The 22,823-nt window shown below is 54.4% G+C and overlaps 3 non-coding genes across 3 annotated transcripts in view; all 3 read right to left on the bottom strand.

Annotated features, from left to right (window-relative positions):
• The window catches only part of LOC114259132 (25S ribosomal RNA), a 3,282-nt gene extending 3,058 nt beyond the window's left edge, over nucleotides 1-224 (bottom strand). The window contains exon 1 of the ribosomal RNA XR_003628194.2: nucleotides 1-224. This exon is cut by the window's left edge and continues 3,058 nt beyond it. This is a non-coding gene — a ribosomal RNA (25S ribosomal RNA).
• A 255-nt stretch (nucleotides 225-479) lies between these two features.
• On the bottom strand, nucleotides 480-635 carry LOC145804918 (5.8S ribosomal RNA). The gene has a single exon (XR_014347612.1). It is a non-coding gene; the product is annotated as a 5.8S ribosomal RNA (ribosomal RNA).
• A 257-nt stretch (nucleotides 636-892) lies between these two features.
• Nucleotides 893-2,700, bottom strand: LOC145805020 (18S ribosomal RNA). The gene has a single exon (XR_014347704.1). It is a non-coding gene; the product is annotated as an 18S ribosomal RNA (ribosomal RNA).
• Nucleotides 2,701-22,823: the final 20,123 nt, after the last annotated feature.

Here is a 22,823-nt window from a genome sequence, read left to right as displayed (position 1 = left end):
GCGGGGCTCTCACCCTCTCTAGAGCCCCTTTCCAGGGGACTTGGGCCCAGTCCGCTGCTGAGGACACTTCTCTAGACTACAATTCGAACGATGGGGTCGCTCGATTTTCAAGCTGGGCACTTCCCGGTTCGCTCGCCGTTACTAGGGGAATCCTTGTAAGTTTCTTTTCCTTCACTTATTGATATTCTTAAACTCAGCGGGTAATCCTGCCTGACCTGGGGTCGCGATCGGAGCGCCTTGGCGGCGGCGCGATAGGGTCACGACAGGCCTCCCGAGACGGATCAGACGCGCGCAAGGCGATGCAATGGTGTGTCAACGACCACTCGTCGCGACGCGTCGTCCGTCGCATGGGACTCACTTTTGGGGAGACCGCGCGCGGGCATGCGCGGGGGGCCAACATCCACATGCAGCCCTTCCTTCTTTCCCCCCCTTTTCAACAAGGGAAAGGGGGGGAGACGGGGCGCGGGTGACGCAACGTGAGACGCCCAGGCAGACGTGCCCTCAACCTAATGGCTTCAAGCGCAACTTGCGTTCAAAGACTCGATGGTTCGCGGGATTCTGTAATTCACACCAAGTATCGCATTTCGTTACGTTCTTCATCGATGCGAGAGTCGAGATATCCGTTGCCGAGAGTCGTTTAGTTTTTTCGCGAGATGCCATGCGCTAGCGCGCTCTCTTCGTTCGGGTTCTGTGGTGCGATTCGCGCCGGGGTTTGTTGTCTCGCCGGGGAGTGGCACCACCCGCCCCCAGAGGGGCCCCGGCCGCCCTCCCGACGCACAGGGGCAACAGGAGGGAGGGAGCCAACGGACGGCCCGCCTCCCCTGCTTCCCCTGCGGGGTAAAATAACATGACAAGTTTGTGGGTTGGTCGTTCATTCGTTCGGGGGCAGCGACAATGATCCTTCTATAGGTTCACCAATGGAAACCTTGTTACGACTTCACCATCCTCTAAATGATAAGGTTCAGTGGACTTCTCACGACGTCGCTGGCAGTGAACCGTCCACATCGCCGCGATCCGAACACTTCACTGGACCATTCAATCGGTAGGAGCGACGGGCGATGTGTACAAAGGGCAGGGACGTACTCAACGCGAGCTGATGACTGGCGCTTACTAGGAATTCCTCGTTGAAGACCAATAATTACAATGATCTATCCCCATCACGATGAAATTTGAAAGATTACCCGGGCCTGTCGGCCAAAGCTATAGACTCGTTGAATACATCAGTGTAGCGCGCGTGCGGCCCAGAACATCTAAGGGCATCACAGACCTATTATTGCCTCAAACTTCTGTGGCCTGAAGGGCCATAGTCCCTCTAAGAAGCTAGCTGCGGAGGGTCACCTCCGCATAGCTAGTTAGGAGGCTGAGGTCTCGTTCGTTAACGGAATTAACCAGACAAATCGCTCCACCAACTAAGAACGGCCACGCACCACCACCCATAGAATCAAGAAAGAGCTCTCAGTCTGTCAATCCTTACTATATCTGGACCTGGTAAGCTTCCCTGTGTTAAGTCAAATTAAGCCGCAGGCTCTACTCCTGGTGGTGCCCTTTTGTCAATTCCTTTAAGTTTCAGCCTTGCGACCATACTCCCCCCGGAACCCAAAAACTTTGATTTCTCATAAGGTGCCAGCAGAGTCCTAAAAGTAACATCCACTGATCCCTGGTCGGCATCCTTTATGGTTGAGACTAGAACAGTATCTGATTGTCTTCGAGCCCCCAACTTTCGTTCTTCATTAATGAAAACATCCTTGGCAAATGCTTTCGTAGTTGTTCGTCTTTCATAAATGCAAGAACTTCACCTCTGACTGTGAAATACGAATGCCCCCGACTGTCCCTATTAATCATTACTCCGATCCCGAAGGCAAACGTAATAGGATCGAAATCCTATGATGTTATCCCATGCTAATGTATCCAGAGCATAGGCTTGCTTTGAGCACTCTAATTTCTTCAAAGTAACAGCATTGGAGGCACAACCCGGCTAATTAAGACCAGGAGCGCATCACTAGCAGAAGGGACGAGACGACCGATGCACACCTGAGGCGGACCGGTCGACCCAACCCAAAATCCAACTACGAGCTTTTTAACTACAACAACTTAAATATACGCTATTGGAGCTGGAATTACCGCGGCTGCTGGCACCAGAGTTGCCCTCTAATGGATCCTCGTTAAGGGATTTAGATTGTACTCATTGCAATTACCAGACTCAAAGAGCCCGGTATTGTTACTTATTGTCACTACATCCCTGTGTCAGGATTGGATAATTTGTGCGCCTACTGCCTTCCTTGGATGTGGTAGCAGTTTCTCAGGCTTCCTCTCTGGAATCGAACCCTAACTCTCCGTCACCCGTCACCACCATAGTAAGCCACTATCCTACCATCGAAAGTTGATAGGGTAGAAATTTTAATGATGTGTCGCCGGCACAGAGGCCGTGCGATCCGTCGAGTTATCCTAAATCATCAGAGCAACGGGCGTAGCCCGCGTCGACCTTTTATCTAATAAATGCATCCCTTCTGAAAGTCGGGGTTTGTTGCACGTATTAGCTCTAGAATTACTATGGTTATCCGAGTAGCGAATACCATCAAACAAACTATAACTGATTTAATGAGCCAGTCGTAGTTTCACAGTCTGAATTAGTTCATACTTACACATACGTGGCTTAATCTTTGGGACAAGCATATGACTACTGGCAAGATCAACCAGGTAGCATTCCTTCTTTACGATGCCGGCACTCCATAAGCCCGACCAACAGAGCTGGCACGGTCAGAGGCAGGCGCAGCCGTAGCCTGCAACGAGCGACGAACGCTCGGTGGGGAAACAGAGGTCGAAGACCACGTGTACCCGCACAAGGCTCTGAATCCGAGAGCAAGAGTACAACTGCCCGCTGGCATTACCACCGACACGGCAACGTGAGACGACAGCACGGAATGCAGGAGATACTTTGGGGTTCACCATGCGGCTGGCTTTGGCTAGGCTGCCTTGGTCTAGGCATGGCATGGCATGGCAAGCTGCTGGCCTTGACTTGGCATGGCATGCTGCTTGCTTTCGTTGGGCTGCCTTGGCCATGGCCTTGACATGGCATGCTGCTGGCTTAGGCTGGGCTGCCTTGGCCTATTCATGGCACGCTGCTGGCCTTGGCCTTGGCATGGCATGCTGCTGGCCTTGGCCTTGGCATGGCATGCTAACGACTTTGGCTAGGCAGCCTTCTCCCAGGCATGGCATGGCAACCTACTGGCCTTGGCTTGGGATGGCATGCTGCTGGCTTTGGCTAGGCTGCCTTGGCCTTGGCATGGCTTGTTGCTGGCCTTGGCCTTGGCGTGGTATGCTACTGGCTTTGGGTAGGCTGCCTTGGCCTTAGCATGGCATGGCAACCTGCTGGCATTGCCTTGGCATGGCATCCTGCTGCCTTCGGCTAGGCTGCCTTGCCCTAGGCAAGGCATGGCAAGCTGTTGGCCTTAGCTTGGGATGGCATGCTGCTTGCTTTGGCTGGGTTACCTTGGCCCTGGCATGGCATGCTGCTGGCCTTGGCCTTGGCATGGCATGCTGTTGGCTTTGGTTAGGCTGCCTTGGCCTAGGCATGGCATGGCAAGCTGCTGGCATTGGCTTGGCATGGCATTCTGCTGGCTTTGACTACGCTGCCTTGGCCTATGCATGGCACGCTGCTGGCCTTGGCCTTGGCATGGAATGCTGTTGGCCTTGGCCGTAGCATGGCATGCTAACGACTTTGGCTAGGCTGGTTTCTCCTAGGCATGGCATGGCAACCTACGGGCATTGGCTTTGCGTGGCATGCTACTAGCTTTGTGTGACGCCCCAAAATTTGGACAATTAAATAGTAAATTAGGACTATACCCCAATTAATATTCCATCATCCAAATCCTAGGGGTGAAACAAAAAAACTAAAACGCCAACCAAACCATCCACTATAAATTGATAACTAACAAATACCTCAACATTAAGGTAGCAACAACTAGTCAAAACAACTTAAATAAAGTACGGTTACAAACCATGCCAAATTATTCCAATACTAAAGTCATAAAATAATAATGATAATAATAATAATAATAAATGCATAAACTACTAACAACCCTAAGCTCAAAAAAATAAAAGAAATCCAAGAGATATGCCCAAAAACTTTAGTTACTTCCCGTCACCACCGTAGCCTCAACTAATCCTGCAACGGAAGCTCAGCTGTGCTCAAACAGAATGCACCCGAGTGGCCAAAAGACCAAATGGGTCAGTATATGGGTATACTGGTATGAGTACAAGATTTAACACCCACGTGTCCATCAGACATAGACAAAAATACATTTAATTCTTATCACGGGACAAGACAAGTAGTTCCAACCGTACCGAGACGAATGTGTAGTTTCCCGAGATACGGTGGCATTTAGTTTCTTGTCCGTACGCAACGAAATATAAATTGATTATAGAATAGACAAAATAGAAATAAAAAAATATGGTAGGTCAACCCTACATAAAAAGTTAGTAAGACCCACCATCCTGCAAAACAAATAAAGTTAGTATAATTTAATCATAAGTAACTTATTAAAAAAAATATAAAATTACGCCGTTTCATCCTTAAATAATTCTAATTGATCAAAACTCAAAGAAAAAAAGTTGTACAGAATCAAATTTCCTATAAGATAGTGCAAACGAATTTAACAGAAACTAAACAGGTTAACAGAAAAACTTGATTTAAAAATCTAGACAGAATTTAATAGAAAAATCTGAAGCTGAAAATGAACCAAAACTGCCCTAAGATGATTGTTTTCGAAAAATTTCAAAACAGGAAAAGTGTGCAGAATAATGCTTTTACTTCATTTAAGCGAAACCAATAAAAATGAGCTCGTTTCGTGGGTTAAAACGGCCTATAAAATCTGCATTACCAAAATGAATCAAGCCGACAATAACCAAAGGCATCCGATTATAAGTTCTAATCGATCTTTTTAATAAAAAGCTACAACACAAAAGTTGTCCAAAATCATGTATACATGCCTCTACTCAAATTTCATAATTTATTGAGGTTGATTACTATTTTTCAAGATGTACAAATCAATAAACTCATAATTAAATTTTTGTACCTTAACTCCACCACTTCGGCCCTCCCCTTCCGGCCTACACATATATCCCATGTGCCTCCCGTATACCTAACACCGCTCCGAAGCCAAGCTTGCACAGGGATATCGTCCCGAGTTTGACTCACACTCCCCGGATGGTTAGCATATACGTACGCGCGCAAATCAAAGCACTTGTTTACTCATGAGAACGAGGCAACAATATATATATATACACAACATCTCACACAAGAGAATAAACATAACAATGCCGAGCCTAAGGCATTCAAATAAATCTCATAATCCTCACTTTTTCTATACACTCTTTCTCACCATCACTCAAATAAAACAACAATGCATGGAGTCATGATGGAGTATAAGGAATTTATCTATAGGTTCTAAATTAATTTTAATTTCATATGGGCATGAGTGTAATTACAACCATAAAATAAATTCATATAAAAATCCTAAACATGGTATACACAACTAATCAAAATAATTAAAATCAATCCATCATCTACATGCAAATACAAAATCAATCCAACATCAATTAAAAATAAATAAATAAAAACAACGAATCAATCCATCCTCTAACCAATATCTATGGATTCTAAGTTTATTTTAATTTTATATAATCATGAGTGTGATTACAATCATTAAACAATCCATATAAAAACCCTAAATCTTGCATATAAAACTAATCAAAATAATTAAAATCAATCATCTAAAAACCCTAAACCTTACATAAATAACTAAACAAAATAATTAAAATTAATCAATCATCTTTATGTAAACACAAAATCAAACCAATACCAAACAAGTAGATAAAAACAAGAATTAAACATAAATCAAAGGAAGTGGATTTTGTACTCACAATACTTTATTGAAGATCAAAGAATATTTAGAAAACTACTAGAGTCACCAAAACAAAATCCTAATCTTTCCTTTTCTTCCCTCTCCTCTTTTTTCCTTGCTGCCGCCCCTTTCTTTGTCTTCTTTGATTTCTCTCTCTCTCTCTCTCACACAACTTGGACTCTCTCTTTTCCTTTTTATCTCCTAAACCTAGTTGAATACTTCTATGTTATTATATATATAATAACCTAATAGCTAGTATAACCTAACAATATTATACTATAAACCTAAATCTCAATATATAATAGCTTAATAAACTATAATATGCAGTAAAATTTATTAATTACAACATTAAATGCCTTAGATATCACATTAAACCTTATGTAACCACCGAATTAATAATTACATCATTAAATCCATTAAATATCACATTAAATCTAATGTAACCACCCAATTAATAATTACAACATTAAATCCATTAAATATCACATTAACTCTGATGTGACCACACAATTAATAAAGTCAAAAATAAAATAAGATAATAATAACCATAATAATAATAAATAATGACTAAAGAAAATTAGGGTCGCTACAATTTGGCTGGGCTGCCTTGGCCTTGGCATCGCATGCTGTTGGCCTTGGCCTTGGCATCGCATGCTGCTGGCCTTGGCCTTGGCCTTGGTGTGGCATGCTGCTGGCTTTGGCTAGGCTGCCTCGGCCTAGGCACAACATGGCAACCTGCTGGCATTGGCTTGGCATGGCATGCTGCTGGCTTTGGCTAGGCTGCCTTTGCCTAAGCTTGGCATGGCAACCTGCAGGCATTGGCTTGGCATGGCATGCTGTTGGCTTTGGCTGGCAGCTTTGGCTTTGGAATGGCATGCTGCTTGGCCTTGGCCTTGGCATGGCATGTTGCTGGCTTTGGCTAGGTTGCCTTGGCCTGGGCATGGCATGGCAAGCTGCTGGCATTGGCCTGGCATGGCATGTTGCTGGCCTTGGCCTTGGCTAGGCTGCCTTGGCCTAGGCATGGCATGGCCAGCTGTTGGCCTTGGCCTGGCATGGCATGCTGCTGGCTTTGGCTGGGCGGGTTTGGCCATGGCATAACATGCTGCTGGCTTTGGCTAGGCTGCCTTGGACTAGCCATGGCATGGCAAGCTACTGGCCTTGGCTTGGCATGGCATGCTACAGGCCTTGACTTGGCATGGCAAGTTGCTGGCTTGGGCTAGGCTGCCTTGCCCTAGGCATGGCATGGCAAGCTGTTGGCCTTGGCATGGCATGTTGCTGGCCTTGGTTGGGCTGCCTTGGCCTTGGCATGGCATGCTGCTAGCCTTGGCCTTAGCATGGCATGCTGCTGGACTTGGCCTTAGCATGGCATGCTACTGCTTTGGCTTCGCTGCCTTGGCCTAGGCATGGCATGGCAATCTGCTGCCATTGGCTCGGCATGGCATGCTGCCGGCCTTGGCTGGGTTACCATGGCCTTGGCATGGCATTCTGCTTGGCCTTGGCCTTAGCCTTGGCCTTGGGATGGCATGCTGCTAGCTTTGGCTAGGCCGCCATGGCCTAGGCATGGCATGGCAAGCTTATGGCCTTAGCTTGGCATGGCATGCTGCTCGATTTGGTTGGGCTGCCATGGCCTTGGCGTGGCATGATGCTGGCCTTGCCTTGGCATGGCATGCTCCTGGCTTTGGCTAGGCTGCTTTGGCCTAGGCATGGCAAGGCAACCTGCTGGCATTGGCTTGGCCAGGCATGCTGCTGGCTTTGGCTGGGCTGCCTTCGCGTTGGCATGGCATCCTACTGGCCTTGGCCTTGGCATGGCATTCTGGTTGCTTTGGCTAGGCTGCCTTGGCCTAGGCATGGCATGGCAAGCTGCTGGCCATGGTTTGGCATGGCATGCTGCTAGCTTTGGCTGGGCTGCCTTGGCCTTGGTATGGTATGCTGCTGGCCTTGGCCCTGGCGTGGCATGCTAACGGCTTTGGCTAGGCTGCCTTCTTCAAGGCATTGCATGGCAACCTACTGGCATTGGCTTGGCATGCCATGCTGCTGGCTTTGGCTAGGCTGCCTTGGCCGTGGCATGGCATGCTGCTGGCCTTGGCCTTGGTGTGGCATGCTGCTGGCTTAGGCTAGGCTGCCTTGGCCTAGGCATGGCCTGGCAACCTGCTGGCATTGGCTTGGCATGGCATGCGACTGGCGTTGGCGGGGCTACCTTGGCCTTGGCTTGCCATGCGGCTGGCCTTGGCCTTGGCATGGCATGCTGCTGGCTTTGGCTAGGCTGCCTTGGCCTAGGCATGGCATGGCAAGCTGCTGGCCTTGGCTTGGCATGGCATGCTGCTAGCTTTGGCTGGGTTGGCTTGGCCCAGGCATGGCATGCAGTTGGCCTTGGCATGGCACGCTGCTGGCATTGGCTAGGATGCCTTGACCTAGGCATGGCATGGCAAACTGCTGGCCTTGGCTTGGCATGGCATGCTGCTGGCCTTTCCTGGGCTACCATGGCCTTGGAATGGCATGCCGCTGGCCTTGGCCTTGGCATGGCATGCTGCTGGCTTTTGCTAGGCTGTCTTGGGCTAGGCATGGCATGGCAAGCTGCTGGCATTGGCTTGGCATGGCATGCTGCTGCCTTTGGCGGGGCAGCCTTGGCCTTTGCATGGCATGCTACTTGGCCTCGGCCTTGGCATGGCATGCTGCTGGCTTTGGCTAGGCTGCCTTGGCCTAGGCATGGCATGGCAAGCTGCCGGCCTTGGCTAGGCATCGCATGCTGCTGGCTTTTGCTGGGCAACCTTGGCCTTGGCATGGCATGCTGCTGGCCTTGGCCATGGCAAGGAATGCTGCTGGCTTTGGCTAGGCTACCTTGGCCTAGGCATGGCATGGCAAGCTGCTAGCCTTGGCTTGGCTTGGCATGCCGCTGGCTTTGGCTTTGCTGCCTTGGCTTTGGCATGGCATGTTGCTGGCCTTGGCCCTGGCATGGCATGCTGTTGACTTTGGCTATGCTGCCTTGCCCTAGGCATGGCATGGCAACTTGCTGGCCTTGGCTTGGCATGGCATGCGGTTGGCTTTGGCTGGGCTACCTTGGCCTCGTAATGGCATGATGCTATCTTTGGTTAGGGTGCCTTGGACTAGGCATCCATGGCAACCTGCTGCCATTGGCTTGGCATGGCATGCTGTTGGCTTTGGCTGGGCTGCCTTGGTCGTGGCATGGCATGCTGCTAGGCCTTGGCCTTGGCATGGCATCCTGCTAGCATTGGCTAGGCTGCCTTGGCCTAAGCATGGCATGGCAAGCTGCTGGCTTTGGCTTGGCATGGCATGCTGCTGGCTTTGGTTGGGGTACCTTTGCCTTGGCATGGCATGTTGCTGGCCTTGGCCCTGGCATGGCATGCTGCTGGCTTTGGCTAGGGTACCTTGGCCTAGGCATGGCATGGCAAGCTGTTGGCATTGGCTTGGCATGGCATGATGCTTGTTTGGCTGGGCTGCCTTGGCCTTGGCATGACAAGCTGCTGGCTTTGGCTTGGTTGCCTTGGCCTAGGCATGGCATGGCAACCTGCTGGCATTGGCTTGGCGTGGAATGCTGCTGGCTTTGGCAGGGCTGCCTTGAGCTTGGCATGTTATGCTGTTGGCCTTGTCCTAAGCATGGCATGCTGCTGGCTTGGGCTAGGCTGCACTGACCTCGGCATTGCATGGCAAGCTGTTGGCCTTGGCTTTGCATGGCATGCTGATGCCTTTGGCTGGGTTGTCTTGGCCTTACCATGGCATGCTGCTGGCCTTGGCCTGGGCATGACATGCTGCTGGCTCCGGCTAGGTTGCCTTGGCCTAGGCATGGCATGGTAAGCTACTGGCCCTGGCCTGGCATGGCATGCTGCTGGCTTTGGCTGGGCTGCCTTGGCCTTGGCATTGGCAAGGCTTGCTGCTGGCTTTGGCTAGGCTTCCTTGGCATAGGCATGGCATGGCAACCTGCTGGTGTTGGCTTGGATTGGCATGATGCTTGCTTTGGTTGGGCTGCGTTGGCCTTGGCATGGCATACAGCTTGGCCTTGGCCTTGGCCTTGGCATGGCATCGTGCGGGCTTTGGCTAGGCTGCCTTGGCCTAGGCCTGACATGGCAAGGTACTGGCCTTGGCTTGGCATGGCATGCCGCTGGCTTTGGTCGGGTTGCCTTGGCTTTGGCGTGGCATGCTGCAGGCCTTGGCCTTGGCATGGCATGCCACTGGCTTTGGCTAGGCTGCCTTGCCCTATGCATGGCATGGCAAGCTGCTGGCCTTGGCTTGTTATGGCATGCTGCTGGCCTTTGTTGAGCTGCCTTGGCCTTGGCATGGCATGTTGCTGTCCTTGGCCTTGGCATGGCATGCAGCTGCCTTCGGCTTGGCTGCCTTGGCCTAGGCATGGCATGGCAAGCTGCTAGCCTTGGCTTGGCATGGTAAGCAGCTGGCCTTGGCTTGGCATGGCATGCTGCTAGCTTTCGCTGGGCTGCCTTGGCGTTGGCGTGGCATGCTGCTTGGCCTTGGCCTTGGCATGGCATGGTGCTGGCTTTGGCTAGGCTGCCTTGGCCTAGGCATGGCATCGCAAGCTGCTGGCCTTGGCTTGGCATGGCATGCTGCTGGCTTTGGTTGGGGTGCCATTGCCGTGGAATGGCATGCTGCTGGCCTTGGCCTTGGCATGGCATGCTGCTGGACTTGGCCTTGGCATGGCATGCTGCTGGCTTTGGCTAGGTTGTGTTGGCCTTGGTATGGCATGGCAAGTTGATGGCATTGGCTTGGAATGGCATGCGGCTGGTTTGGCAGGGTTGCCTTGGCCATGGCATGGCAAGCTGCTGGCTTTGGCTTGGCTGCCTTGGCCTAGGCTTGGCATGGCAACCTTCTGGCATTGGCTAGGCATGGCATGCGGCTGGCTTTGGCGGGGCTGCCATGGGCTAGGCATGCCATGCTGCTGGCCTTGGCCTTGGCATGGCAGGCTGCTGGCTTTGGCTAGGCTGCCTTGGCCTAGGCATTGCATGGCAAGCTACAGGCGTTGGCCTGGCATGGCGTGCTGATGGCTTTGGCTGGGCTGCCTTGGCCTTGGCATGGCATGCTGCTAGCTTTGGCTGGGCTGCCTTGGCGTTGGCATGTCATCCTGTTGGCCTTGGCCTTGGCATGGCATGCTGGTTGCTTTGGCTAGGCTGCCTTGGCCTAGGCATGGCATGGCAAGCTGCTGGCCATGGCTTGGCATGGCATGCTGCTAGCTTTGGCTGGGCTGCCTTGGGCTTGGCATGGCATGCTGCCAGCCTTGGCCCTGGCTTGGCATGCCAACGGCTTTGGCTAGGCTGTCTTCTTCTAGGCATGGCATGGCAACCTACTTGCACTGGGTTGGCATGGCATGCTGCTGGCTTTGGCTTGGTTGCCTTGGCCATGGCATGGCATGCTGCTGGACATGGCCTTGGTATGGCATGCTGCTGGCATTGGCTGGGCTGCCTTGACCTAGGCATGGCATTTCAACCTGCTGGCATTGGCTTGGCGTGGCATGCTGCTGGCTTTGGCGGGGCTGCCTTGAGCTTGGCATGGCATGCTGCTGGCCTTGGCCTTGGCATGGCATGCTGCTGGCTTTGGCTAGGTTACCTTGGCCTCGGCATTGCATGGCAAGCTGCTGGCCATGGCTTGGCATGGCATGCTGATGGCTTTGGTTGGGCAGTCTTGGCCTTGCCACGAAATGCTGCTGGCCTTGGCCTGGGCATGACATGCTGTTGGCTCTGGCTAGGCTGCCTTGGTCTAGGCATGGCATGGCAAGCTGCTGGCATTGGCTTGGCATGGCATGCTGCTGGCTTTGGCTGGGCTACCTTGGCCTTAGCATTGGCATGGCTTGCTGCTGGCCATGGCCTTAGCATGGCATGCTGCTGGCTTTGGTTAAGCTGCCTTGGCCTAGGCATGGCATGGCAACCTGCTGGTATTGGCTTGGATTGGCATGATGCTGGCTTTGGCTGGGCTGGCTTGGCCTTGTCCTTGGCATGGCATGCTGCTCAGCCTTGGCCTTGGCATGGCATCCTGCAGGCTTTGGCTAGGCTCCCTTGGCCTAGGCATAGCATGCCAAGCTGCTAGCCTTGGCTTGGCATGGCATGCCGCTGGCATTGGCCGGGTTGCCTTGGCTTTTGGATGGCATGCGCTGGCCTTGGCCTTGGCACGGCATGCCGCTGGCTTTGGCTAGGCTGCCTTGCCATATGCATGGCATGGCAAGCTGCTGGCCTTGGCATGGCATGGCATGCTACTGGCCCTGGCTGGGCTTCCTTGGCCTTGGCATGGCATGCAGCTGGCTTCAGCTTGGCTGCCTTGGCCTTGGCTTGGCATGGCAAGCTGCTGGCCTTGGCTTGGCATGGTAAGTTGCTGGCTTTGGCTTGGCATGGCATGCTGCTAGCTTTGGCTGGGTTGCCTCATCCATGGCATGGCATGCTGTTGGCTTTGGCTAGGCTGCCTTGGCGTACGCATGGCTTGGCGACCTGCTGCCATTGGCTTGGTATGGCATGCTGCTGGCCCTTGCTGGGCTGCCTTGGCATAGGCATGGCTTGGCGACCTGCTGCCATTGGCTTGGCATGGCATGCTGCTGGCCCTTGCTGGGCTGCCTTGGTCTTGGAATGGCATGTTGTTGGCCTTGTCCTTGGCATGGCAAGTGGCTAGCTTCGGCTTTGCTGCCTCGGCCTAGGCATGGCATGGCAAGCTGCTGGCCTTGGCTTGGCACGGTAAGCTGCTGGCCTTGTCTTGGCATGGTAAGCTGATGGCCTTGGCATGGTAAGCAGCTGGCCTTGGCATGCTGCTGGCTTTGGCTGGGCTGCCTTGTCTGTGGCATGGCATGCTGCTGGCTATAGCTAGGCTGCCTTCGCGTAGGCATGGCTTGCTGCTAGCTTTCGCTGGCCTGCCTTGGCCTTGGCATGGCATGCTGCTTGGCCTTGGCCTTGGCATGGCATGCTGCTGGCTTTTGCTAGGCTACCATGGCCTAGGCATGGCATGGCAAGCTGCTGGCCTTGGCTTGGCATGGCATGCTGCTGGCTTTGGCTGGGGTGGCTTTGCCTTGGAATGGCATGCTGCTGACCTTGGCCTTGGCATGGCATGCGGCTGGCTTTGGCTAGGCTGCGTTGGCCTACGCATGGCATGGCAGTCTGCTGGCATTGGCTTGGCATGGCATGCGGCTGGTTTGGCTGGGCTGCCTTGGCCGTGGCATGGCAAGCTGCTGGTTTGGCTAGGCTGCCTTGGCCTAGGCTTGGCATGGCAACCTTCTGGCATTGGCTTCGCATGGCATGCTGCTGGCTTTGGGGGGGCTGCCTTGGGCTTGGCATGCCATGCTGCTGGCCTTGGTGTTGGCATGGCAGGCTGCTGGCTTTGGCTAGGCTGCCTTGGGCTACGCATTGCATGGCAAGCTACAGGCCTTGGCCTGGCATGGCATGGCATGCTGATGGCTTTGGCTGGGCTGCCTTGGCCTTGGCATGGCATGCTGCTTGGCCTTGTCCATGGCATGGCATCCTGCTGGCTTTGGCTAGGCTGCCTTGGCCTAGGCATGGCATGCCAAGCTGCTGGCCTTGGCTTGGCAAGGCATGCTGCTGGCTTTGGCCGGGTTGCCTTGGCTTTGGCATGGCATCCTGCTGGCCTTGGCCTTGGCATGGCATGCTGCGGGCCTTAGCTATGATGCCTTGCCATATGCCTGGCATGGCAAGCTGCTGGCCTTGGCATGGAATGGCATGCTGCTAGCCTTGGCTGGGCGGCCTTAGCCTTGGCATCGCATGCTGCTGGCCTTGGCCTTGGCATGGCATGCAGTTGGCTTCAGCTTGGCTGCCTTGGCCTAGGCATGGCATGGTGAGCTGCTGGCCTTGGCTTGGCATGGCAAGCTGCTGGCTTTGGCTTGGCATGGCATGCTGCTGGCTTTGGCTGGGTTGCCTCGTCCAAGGCATGGCATGTTGCTGGCTTTGGCTAGGCTGCCTTGGCGTAGGCATGGCATGGCAACTTGCTGCAATTGGCTTGGCATGGCATGCTGCTAGCTTTGGTTGGGCTGCCTTGGCCTTGGCATGGCATGCTGCTTGGCCTTGGCCTTGGCATGGCATGCTGGTGGCTTTGGCTAGGCTGCCTTGGCCTAGGCATGGCATGGCAAGCTGCTGGCCTTGGCTTGGCATGGCATGCTGCTGGCTTTGGCTGGGGGGCCTTTGCCTTGGAATGGCATGCTACTAGCCTTGGCCTTTGCATGGCATGCTGCTGGCTTTGGCTAGGCTGCCTTGTCCTAGGTATGGCATGGCAAGCTGCTAGCATTGGCTTGGTATGGCATGCGGCTAGTTCAGGTGGGCTGCCTTGGCCATGGCATGGCAAGCTGCTGGGTTTGGCTAGGCTGCCTTGGCCTAGGCTTGGCATGGCAACCTTCTGGCATTGTCTTGGCATGGCATGCTGCTGGCATTGGCGGGGCAGCCTTGGGCTTGGCATGCCATGCTGCGGGCCTTGGCCTTGGCATGGCAGGCTGCTGGGTTTGGCTAGGCTTCCTTGGCCTAGGCATTTCATGGCAAGCTACAGGCCTTGGCCTGGCATGGCATGCTGATGGCTTTGGCCGAGCTGCCTTGGCCATGGCATGGCATGCTGCTGGCCTTGGCCTTGGCAAGGCTTGCTGCTAGCTTTGGCTAGGCTACTTTGTCCTAGGCATGGCATGGCAACCTGCTGGCATTGGTCTGGCATGGCATGCTGCTGGCTTTAGCCGGGCTGCCTTGGCGTTGGCATGGCATCCTGCTAGCCTTGGCCTTGGCATGGCATGCTGGTTTCTTTGGCTAGGTTGCCTTGGCCTAGCCTTGGCATGGCATGCTGGTTGCTTTGGCTCAGCTGCCTTGGCCTAGGCATGGCACGGCAAGCTGCTGGCCATGGCTTGGCATGGCATGCTACTATCTATGGCTAGGCTGCCTTGGCTTGGCCTGGCTTGCTGCTGGCCTTGACCCTGGCGTCGCATGCTAACGACTTTGGCTTGGCTGCCTTCTTCAAGGCATGGCATGGCAACTTACTGACATTGGGGTGGCATGGCATGCTGCTGGCCTTGGCTAGGCATGGCGTGGCAAGCTGCTGGCCTTGGCATGGCATAGCATGCTGCTGGCTTTGGCTGGGCTTCCTTGTCCTTGGCATGTCATACTAACGGCCTTGCCCTTGGCATGGCATGCTGCTATCTTTGGCTAGGCTGCCTTGGCCTAGGTGTGCAAGGCATGCTGCTGGCTTTGGCTGGGCTGCCTTGGCCTTGGCATGGCATACTGCGGGCCTTGGCCTTGGCATGGCATACTGCGGGCCTTGGCCTTGGCATGGCATGCTGCTGGATTTGGCGAGGCTGCCATGGCCTAGGCATGGCATGGCAAGCTGCTGGTGTTAGCTTGGCATGGCATGCTGCTGGCTTTGGCTGGGCTGCCTTGCCCTTGCCTTGGCATGCTGTTGCCTTGGCCCAGGCATGGCATGGCAACCTGCTGGCATTGGCTTGGCTTGGCATGCGGTTGGTTTTGGCTAGGCTGCATTGGCCTAGGCATGGCATGCTGCAGGCTTTGGCTGGGCGGCCTTGGCCTTGGCATGGCATGCTACCGACTTTGGCTAGGCTGCCTTGGCCTAGGCATGGCATGGCAAGTTGCTTGCCCTAGCTTGGCCGGGCATGCTGTTGGCTTTGGCTGGGCTACCTTGGCCTTGGGACGGCATGCTGCTGGCTTTGGGTAGGCTGCCTTGGCCTAGGCATGGCATGGCAAGCTGCTGGCCTTGGCTTGGCATGGCATGCTGCTGGCTTTAGCTGGGCTGCCTTGGCCTAGGCGTGGCATGGCATGCTGCTGGCTTTGGCTGGGCTGCCATGGCCATGGCATGGCATGCTGCGGGCCTTGGCCTTGGCGTGGCATGCTGCTGGCTTTGGCAAGGCTGCCTTGGCCTAGGCATGGCATGGCAAGCTGCTAGTCTTGGCTTGGCATGGCATGCTGCTGGCTTTAGCTGGGCTGCCTTGGCCTTGGATTTGCGTGCTGCTGCCTTTGGCTAGGCTGCCTTGGCCCAGGCATGGCATGGCAACCTGCTGGCATTGGCTTGGCATGGCACGTCATTGGTTTTGGCTAGGCTGCATTAGCCTACGCATGGCATGCTGCAGGCTTTGGCTGGGCGGCTTTGACCTTGGCATGGCATGCTACCGACTTTGGCTAGGCTGCCTTGGCCTAGGCATGGCATGGCATGTTGCTTTCCCTGGCTTGGCGGCGCATGCGGTTGGCTTTGGCTGGGCTGCCTTGGCCTTGGGATGGCATGCTGCTGGCTGTGGCTAGGCTACCTTGGTCTAGGCATTGCATGGCAAGCTGCTGGCCTTGGCTTGGCATGGCATGCTGCTGGCTTTGGCTGGGCAGCCTTGGCATTGGCATGGCATGCTGCTGGCTATGGCTGGGCTACCTTGGCAAGGCTTGTTACAGGCCTTGGCCTTTGCATGGCATGCTGCTGGCTTTGGCTAGGCTGCCTTGGCCATGGCATGGCATGGCAAGCTGCTAGCATTGGCTTGGCAAGGCATGCTGTTGGCTATGGCAGGGCTGCCTTGGCCATGGCATGGCATGCTGCTGGCGTTAGCCTTGGCATGGCATGCTGCTGTCCTTTGCTAGGCTGCCTTGGCCTAGGCATGGCATGGCAACCTGCTGCCATTGGCCTGGTATGGCATACTACTGGCTTTGCCTGGGCTGCCTTGGCCTTGGTGTGGCATTCTCCTTGGCCATGGCGTTGGCATTGCGTGCTGTTGGCTTTGGATAGGCTGCCTTAGCCTAGGAATGGCATGGCGAGCTGCTGGCCTTGGCATGGCATGGCATGCTGCTAGCTTTGGCTGGGCTGCCTTGGCCTTCGCTTGGCATGCGGCTGGCCTTGGCCTTGGCATGGCGTGCTGCTGGCTTTGGTTAGGTTGCCTTGGCCTAGGCATGGCATGGCAAGCTGCTGGCCTTGGCTTGGCATGGCGTGCTGCTGGCTTTGGCTGGGCTGCCTTGGCCTTGGCACGGCATGCTACTGGCCTTGGCCTTGGCATGGCATGATGCTGGCTTTGGCTAGGCTGCCTTCTCCTAGGCATGGCATGGCAACCTGCTGGCATTGGCTTGGCATGGCATGCCGCTGGCTTTGGCTGGGCTGCCTTGGCCTTGGCCTAGCATGCTGCTGTGCTTGGCCTTCGCATGGCATGCTGCTGGCTTTGGCCAGGAGGCCATGGCCTAGGCATGGCATGGCAAGCTGCTGGCATTGGCTTGGCATGGCATGCTGCTGGCTTTGGCAGGGCTGCCTTGGCCTTTACATGGCATGCTACTGGCCTTGGCCTTGGCATGGGATGCGGCTAGCATTGGCTAGGCTACCTTGGCCTAGGCATGGCGTGGCAAGCTGCTGGCCTTGGCTTGGCATGGCACGCTGTTGGCTTTGGCTGGGCTACATTGGCCTTGGCATGGCATGCTGCCGGCTTTGGCAAGGCTGCCTTGGCATAGGCATGGCATGGCAAGTTGTTGGCCTTCTCTTGGCAAGGCATGCTGTTGGCTTTGGCTGGGCTGCCTTGGCCTTGGCACGACATGCTGCTGGCTTTGCCTAGGCTGCCTTGGCCTAGGCATGGCATGGCAAGCCGCTGGCCTTGCCTTGGCAGGGCATGCTGCTGGCTTTGGCTGGGCTGCCTTGGCCTCGGCATGGCATGCTGCTGACCTTGGCCTTGGCAAGGCACACTGCTGGCTTTGGCTAGGCTGCCTTGGCCTAGGGATGGCATGGCAAGCTGCTGGCGTTGGCTTGACATGGCATGCGGCTGGCTTTGGCTGGGCTGCCTTAGCCTTGGCATGGCATGCTGCTGGGCTCGGCGTTGGCATGGCATGCTGTTGGCTTTGGCTAGGCTGCCTTGGCCTGGGCATGGCATGGCAACCTACTGGCATTGGCTTGGCACGACATGCTGCTAGCTTTGCCGGTGCTGCCTTGGCATTGGCATGGCATGCTGCTGGCCTTAGCTTGGCATGGCATGCTACTGGCTTTGGCTGGGTTGCCATGGCCTTGGCATGGCATGCTGCTGGCCTTGGCTTGGCATGGCATGCTACTGGCTTTGGCTGGGTTGCCATGGCCTTGGCATGGCATGCTGCTGGCTTTGGCTACGCTGCCTTGGCCTAGGGATGGCATGGCAAGCTGTTGGCCTCGGCTTGGCAAGGCATGCTGCTCGCTTTGGATGGGTGGCCTTTGCCTTGCATGGCATGCTGCTTGGCCTTGGCCTTGGCATGGCATGCTGCTGACTTTGGCTAGGCTGCCTTGGCCTAGGCATGGCATGGCAAGCTCATGGCCTTGGCATGGCACGCTGCTGGCTCTGGCTGGGCTGCCTTGTCCTTGGCATGGCATGCTGCTGGTCTGCCTTGGCCTTGGCATGGCATGCTGCTGGCTTTGGCTCGGTTGCCTTGGCCGTGTGTCACGCATTGAGAAATTATGTGACACGAAGGGCAGCATTTGAGGTGTGCAAAATGCGCTGGAAGGTTCCGGAAGGTGCAAGAACGGGCTAGAGTATGCTGGAACGCTCTAGAACGTGGTGGAAGTGTTCGGAGTGGCCTGGAAGATTCCGGAATGTGGAAGAACCTTGGAGTGTCCAGAGTAGTCTGGATGGGTCTGGAATATCCTAGATTATCTTGGAGAAGCCTACCATTTACTACACTAGTGTAGAGAGTTCTAGAATGTAGTAGGAAGGGTAGTTGTCCTAGATAGCTCTATGGAGTGTTCTAGATGAGAGGTTGTAGCCCTTGGACCAAAATGATCCTAGCCGTCCATTGAGGAAGGGGAAGGCTATATAAGGGTGAGGGGTCTCATTTGCTAGGCACCTAGAGACCTGGAGATCCAAGAGAGCTCTAAGAGTGAAGCACTGGTAAGTGTGAGTGTGAGAGCCTTGTAAGCCTTGTACACGACTATACTTGTAAAGTTAACTTGTATAGTGAAGGCATTCTTCCACCTAAACTGTGTGTTATTGTGGTTGAGTGGCATTCTTCCACCTAAAATGTGTGTGTTAGTGTGGTTGAGTGGGTAAGGCTAACTTAGGTGCAACCAAGAAGGTTGAAACGCATCCAAGGCCGCACAGTAGGCTTGCGAAGTCTAAGTCTGTGACAGTTGGTATCAAGGCAGAGGTGTACATGGCTACGTCTGGCGACGAAGGGAACGTCCCCAGTGTGAGGAAGCTCTCAACGAAGGACTCGATGGCAGCATTGGAGGCACGACTCGAGGGGATGATGGAGAGTGTGGAAGAGCGGTTCACTAGACTTGAGGAAGCGCTAGTTGGCCCTGGTAAGCCCACATCTCATATCTGTGACTTTTTCTCCTATTTTGCTAGTTTGGTTGCTAGGATGGAAGAGCTGGAGGAGAAGGTGGACTCCTTTGAGGGAAGGGTGAAGTTGTCTCGCTTCGAGGTAGCTAGAGACAGTCCAACCCAGCAGAAGGCCCTAGAAGCAAGAGTAGCTAGCTTGGAGTTAGAGTTGGAGTTGTGCAAGAAGGCCATCGTCCCTGGCCATGGAGGGAATTTGGCTCCAGCCAGGAGGAAGGTTCATGAGCCAGAACCTAAGAGCTATGATGGTGCAGGGGGTGCACGAGAGAGCCATGCCAAAGGTGGGAGGCAGTCTCCTCAGACCACCGAGGATGAGCATAGTGATGGCGAGGCCCAGAAGAGATGGGAACGCCGAGGGAAGGGGCAACGCACCGGATCTCCAAGGAAGAGAGGGCAGCTTGAGTGTTTCCTATGCAACGGACCGCACATGGTGAGAAACTGCCAGAAGAAGAAGAAACAGCTGAGTGCCATGGAGAAGAAGGGAAAGAAAGAGGCGAGAGACTCTGAGAGTGATGACCCTTCAGAGAAGGAGGCACAGCGGGGGAGCATCCTACTTCTTGGGTCGATATCCCAGAAGAGTGAGGAGATGCCAGAGTCGAGGAACATCCAAAAGAAGGATGGACGGTGCGCGGAGGTGAAGGCTAAGGGGAAAACTTCGCATGCGCAAGAGAAGAGAGGTGTCACTCTAAGCTTTGAGTGCATCGACGAGGCTAAGAGGCTGGGCTTGAAGAGGAAGGGCGGCTCAAGTGTTTCTAGTGGAACGGACCGCACATGGTAAGGGACTGCCCAAAGAGGAAGGCACTTGTAGGGATGCAACAGAGTGGGCTGCATGGCAAGGACTAGGAAAAAGCACTTGCAGGGATACAGCAGAGTGGGCCGCATGGCAAGGGCAAAGAGGAGGCAAGCACCAGCAGCAGCGGACACAGATCATATCGAGATGTGGTGGCTCGGTATGCTTCTGCGTGATGAGGGCATCACGGGATTGGGTAGGGGAGAGTGTCACACCTTGAGAAATTATTAGACACGAAGGGCAGCATTTGAGGTGTGCCAATTGCGCTGGAAGGTTCCAGAAGGTGCAAGAATGGGCTAGAGTATGCTGGAACTCTCTAGAACGTGGTGGAAGGGTCCGGAGTGGCCTGGAAGATTCCGGAATGTGGAAGAACCATGGAGTGTCCAGAGGAGTCTGGATGGGTCTGGAACATCATAGAATGTCTTGGAGAAGCCTACCATGTACTTCACTAGTGTAGAGAGTTCTAGAATGTAGTAGGAAGGGTAGTTGTCCTAGATAGTTCTATGGAGTGTTCTAGATGAGAGGTTGTAGCCCTTGGATCAAAATGATCCTAGCCATCCATTGAGGAGGGGGAAGGCTATATAATGATGAGGGGTCCCATTTGTTAGGCACCTAGAGACCTGGAGATCCAAGAGAGCTCTATGCGTGAAGCACTTGTGAGTGTGAGTGTGAGTGTGAGAGCCTTGTAAGCTTTGTACATGACCATACTTGTAAAGTTAACTTGTATAGTGAAGGCATTCTTCCACCTAAACTGTGTGTGTTACTGTGGTTGAGTGGGTAAGGCTGACTTAGGTGCAACCAAAAGGGTTGAAAAGCATCTAAGGCCGCACGGTGGGCTTGTGAAATCTAAGTCCGTGACACTAGGCATGGCATGGCAAGCTGCTGGCATTGGCTTAGCATGGCATGCTGCTGGCTTTTGCCAGGCTGCCTTGGCCTTAGCATGGCAAGTTGCTGGCCTTGGCCTTGCCCTTGGCCTTGGCATGGCATGCTGCTTGGCCTTGGCCATGGCATGGCATCCTGCTGGCTTTGGCTTGGTTGCCTTGGCCCAGGCATGCCATGGCAAGCAGCTGGCCATGGCTTGGCATGGCATACTGCTGGCTTTGGCTGGGCTGCCTTGGCCTTGGCATGGAATGCTGCTGGCATTGTCTAGGCTTCCTTGGCCTAGGCATGGCAAGGCAAGCTGCTGGCCATGGCTTGGCATGGCAAGCTCGTGGCTTTGGCTGGGTTACCTTGGCCTTGGCATGGCATGCTGCTGGCCTTAGCCTTCGCAGGGCATGCTGCTGGCATTGGCTAGGCTGCCTTAGCCTAGGCATGGCATGGCATGGCAACCTGCTGCCATTGGCTTGGCATGGCATGTTGCTGCATTTGGCTGTGCTGCCTTGGCCTTGGCATGGCATGCTGCTGGCATTGGCCATCGTATGGCATGTTACTAGCTTTGGCTAGGCTGCCTTGGCCTAGGCATGGCATGGAAATCTGCTGGCATTGGCTTGGCATGACTTGCTGCTGGCTTTTGCTGGGCTGCCTTGACCATGGCATGGCATGCTACTGGCCATGGCCTTGGCATGGCATGCTGCTGGGTTTGGCTAGGCTGCCTTGGCCTAGGCATGGCATGGCAACCTGCTGCCATTGGCATGGTATGGCATGTTGCCGGCTTTGGTGGGCTGCCTTGGCCTTGGCATGGCATGCTGCTGGCTTTGGCTAGGCTGCCTTGGCCTAGGCAAGGCTTGGCAAGCTGCTGGCCTTGGCTTGGCTTGGCATGGCATGCTGCTGGCTTTGGCTGGGCTGCCTTGGCTTTTCATGGCATACTGCTAGCCTTGGCCTTGGCCTTGGCATGGCATGCTGCTGGCCTTGGCCTTGGCATGGCATGTTGTTGGCTTTCGCTAGGCTGCCATGGCCTGGGCAAGGCATGGCAAGCTGCTGGCCTTGGCTTGGTATGGCATGCTGCTGGCTTTGGCTAGGCTGCCTTTGCCTTGGCATGGCATGCTGCCGGCTTTGGCTAGGTTGCCTTGGCCTAGGCATGGCATTACAAGCTGCTGGCCTTGGCTTGGCGAAATGAACAATAATTGAAAGGCTTTGCACAATGTAAAGGCGAAATGAACTTTTCATTACTCAAAAGAAGGCATTACAAAAGTTGAACAATGCATAAAAGTGCTACAAAAGTTGCCTTACCATATACAAGGTTGGGGTACATTAAAGGCACAAGTGGTCTGGTTCAACACTTTGGTACCCCCTCCTTATATTTAGCTTGTTAAGCACTTTTCTATCTGACACGAGGAAACATCCACTATGTTTGAGGAGTCATAATGGATTTTTAAAAATAATACAAAAGTAAAAAACTACAACTCTTGGTCCCAAAACACCTTGGCCTAGGCAAGGCATGGCAAGCTGCTGGCCTTGGCTTGGCATGGCATGCTGCTGGCTTTGGCTGTGCTACCCTGGCCTTGGCACGGCATGCTGCTGGCTTTGGCTAGGCTACCTTGGCCTAGCCATGGCATGGCAAGTTGCCGGCCTTGGCTTGTCATGGCATGCTACTGGCCTTGGCCTTGGCATGGCATGCTGCAGGCTTTGGCTAGGCTGCCTTGGCCTAGGCATGGCATGGCAACCTGTTGGCATTGGCTTGGCATGGCATGCTGCTGGCTTTGGCTCGGCTGCCTTGGCCTTCGCATGGCATGCGACTGGCTTTGGCTAGGCTGCCTTCTCCTAGGAATGGCATGGCAACCTACTGGCATTGGCTTGGCAGGGCATGTTGCTGGCTTTGGCTGGGCTACCTTGGCCTTGGCACGGCATGCTGCTGGCCTTGGCCTTGGCATGGCATGCTGCTGGCTTTGCCTAGGCTACCTCGGCCTAGGCATGGCATGGCAACCTGCTGGCA

This window comes from Camellia sinensis, chromosome 12 (assembly GCF_055761805.1).
Source record: "Camellia sinensis isolate YWXY chromosome 12, ASM5576180v1, whole genome shotgun sequence".
NCBI classification, from domain to species: Eukaryota; Viridiplantae; Streptophyta; class Magnoliopsida; order Ericales; family Theaceae; genus Camellia; species Camellia sinensis.
The sequence above is the reverse complement of the archived record's forward strand: the minus strand, read 5'-3'. Positions and strand labels throughout refer to the sequence as shown.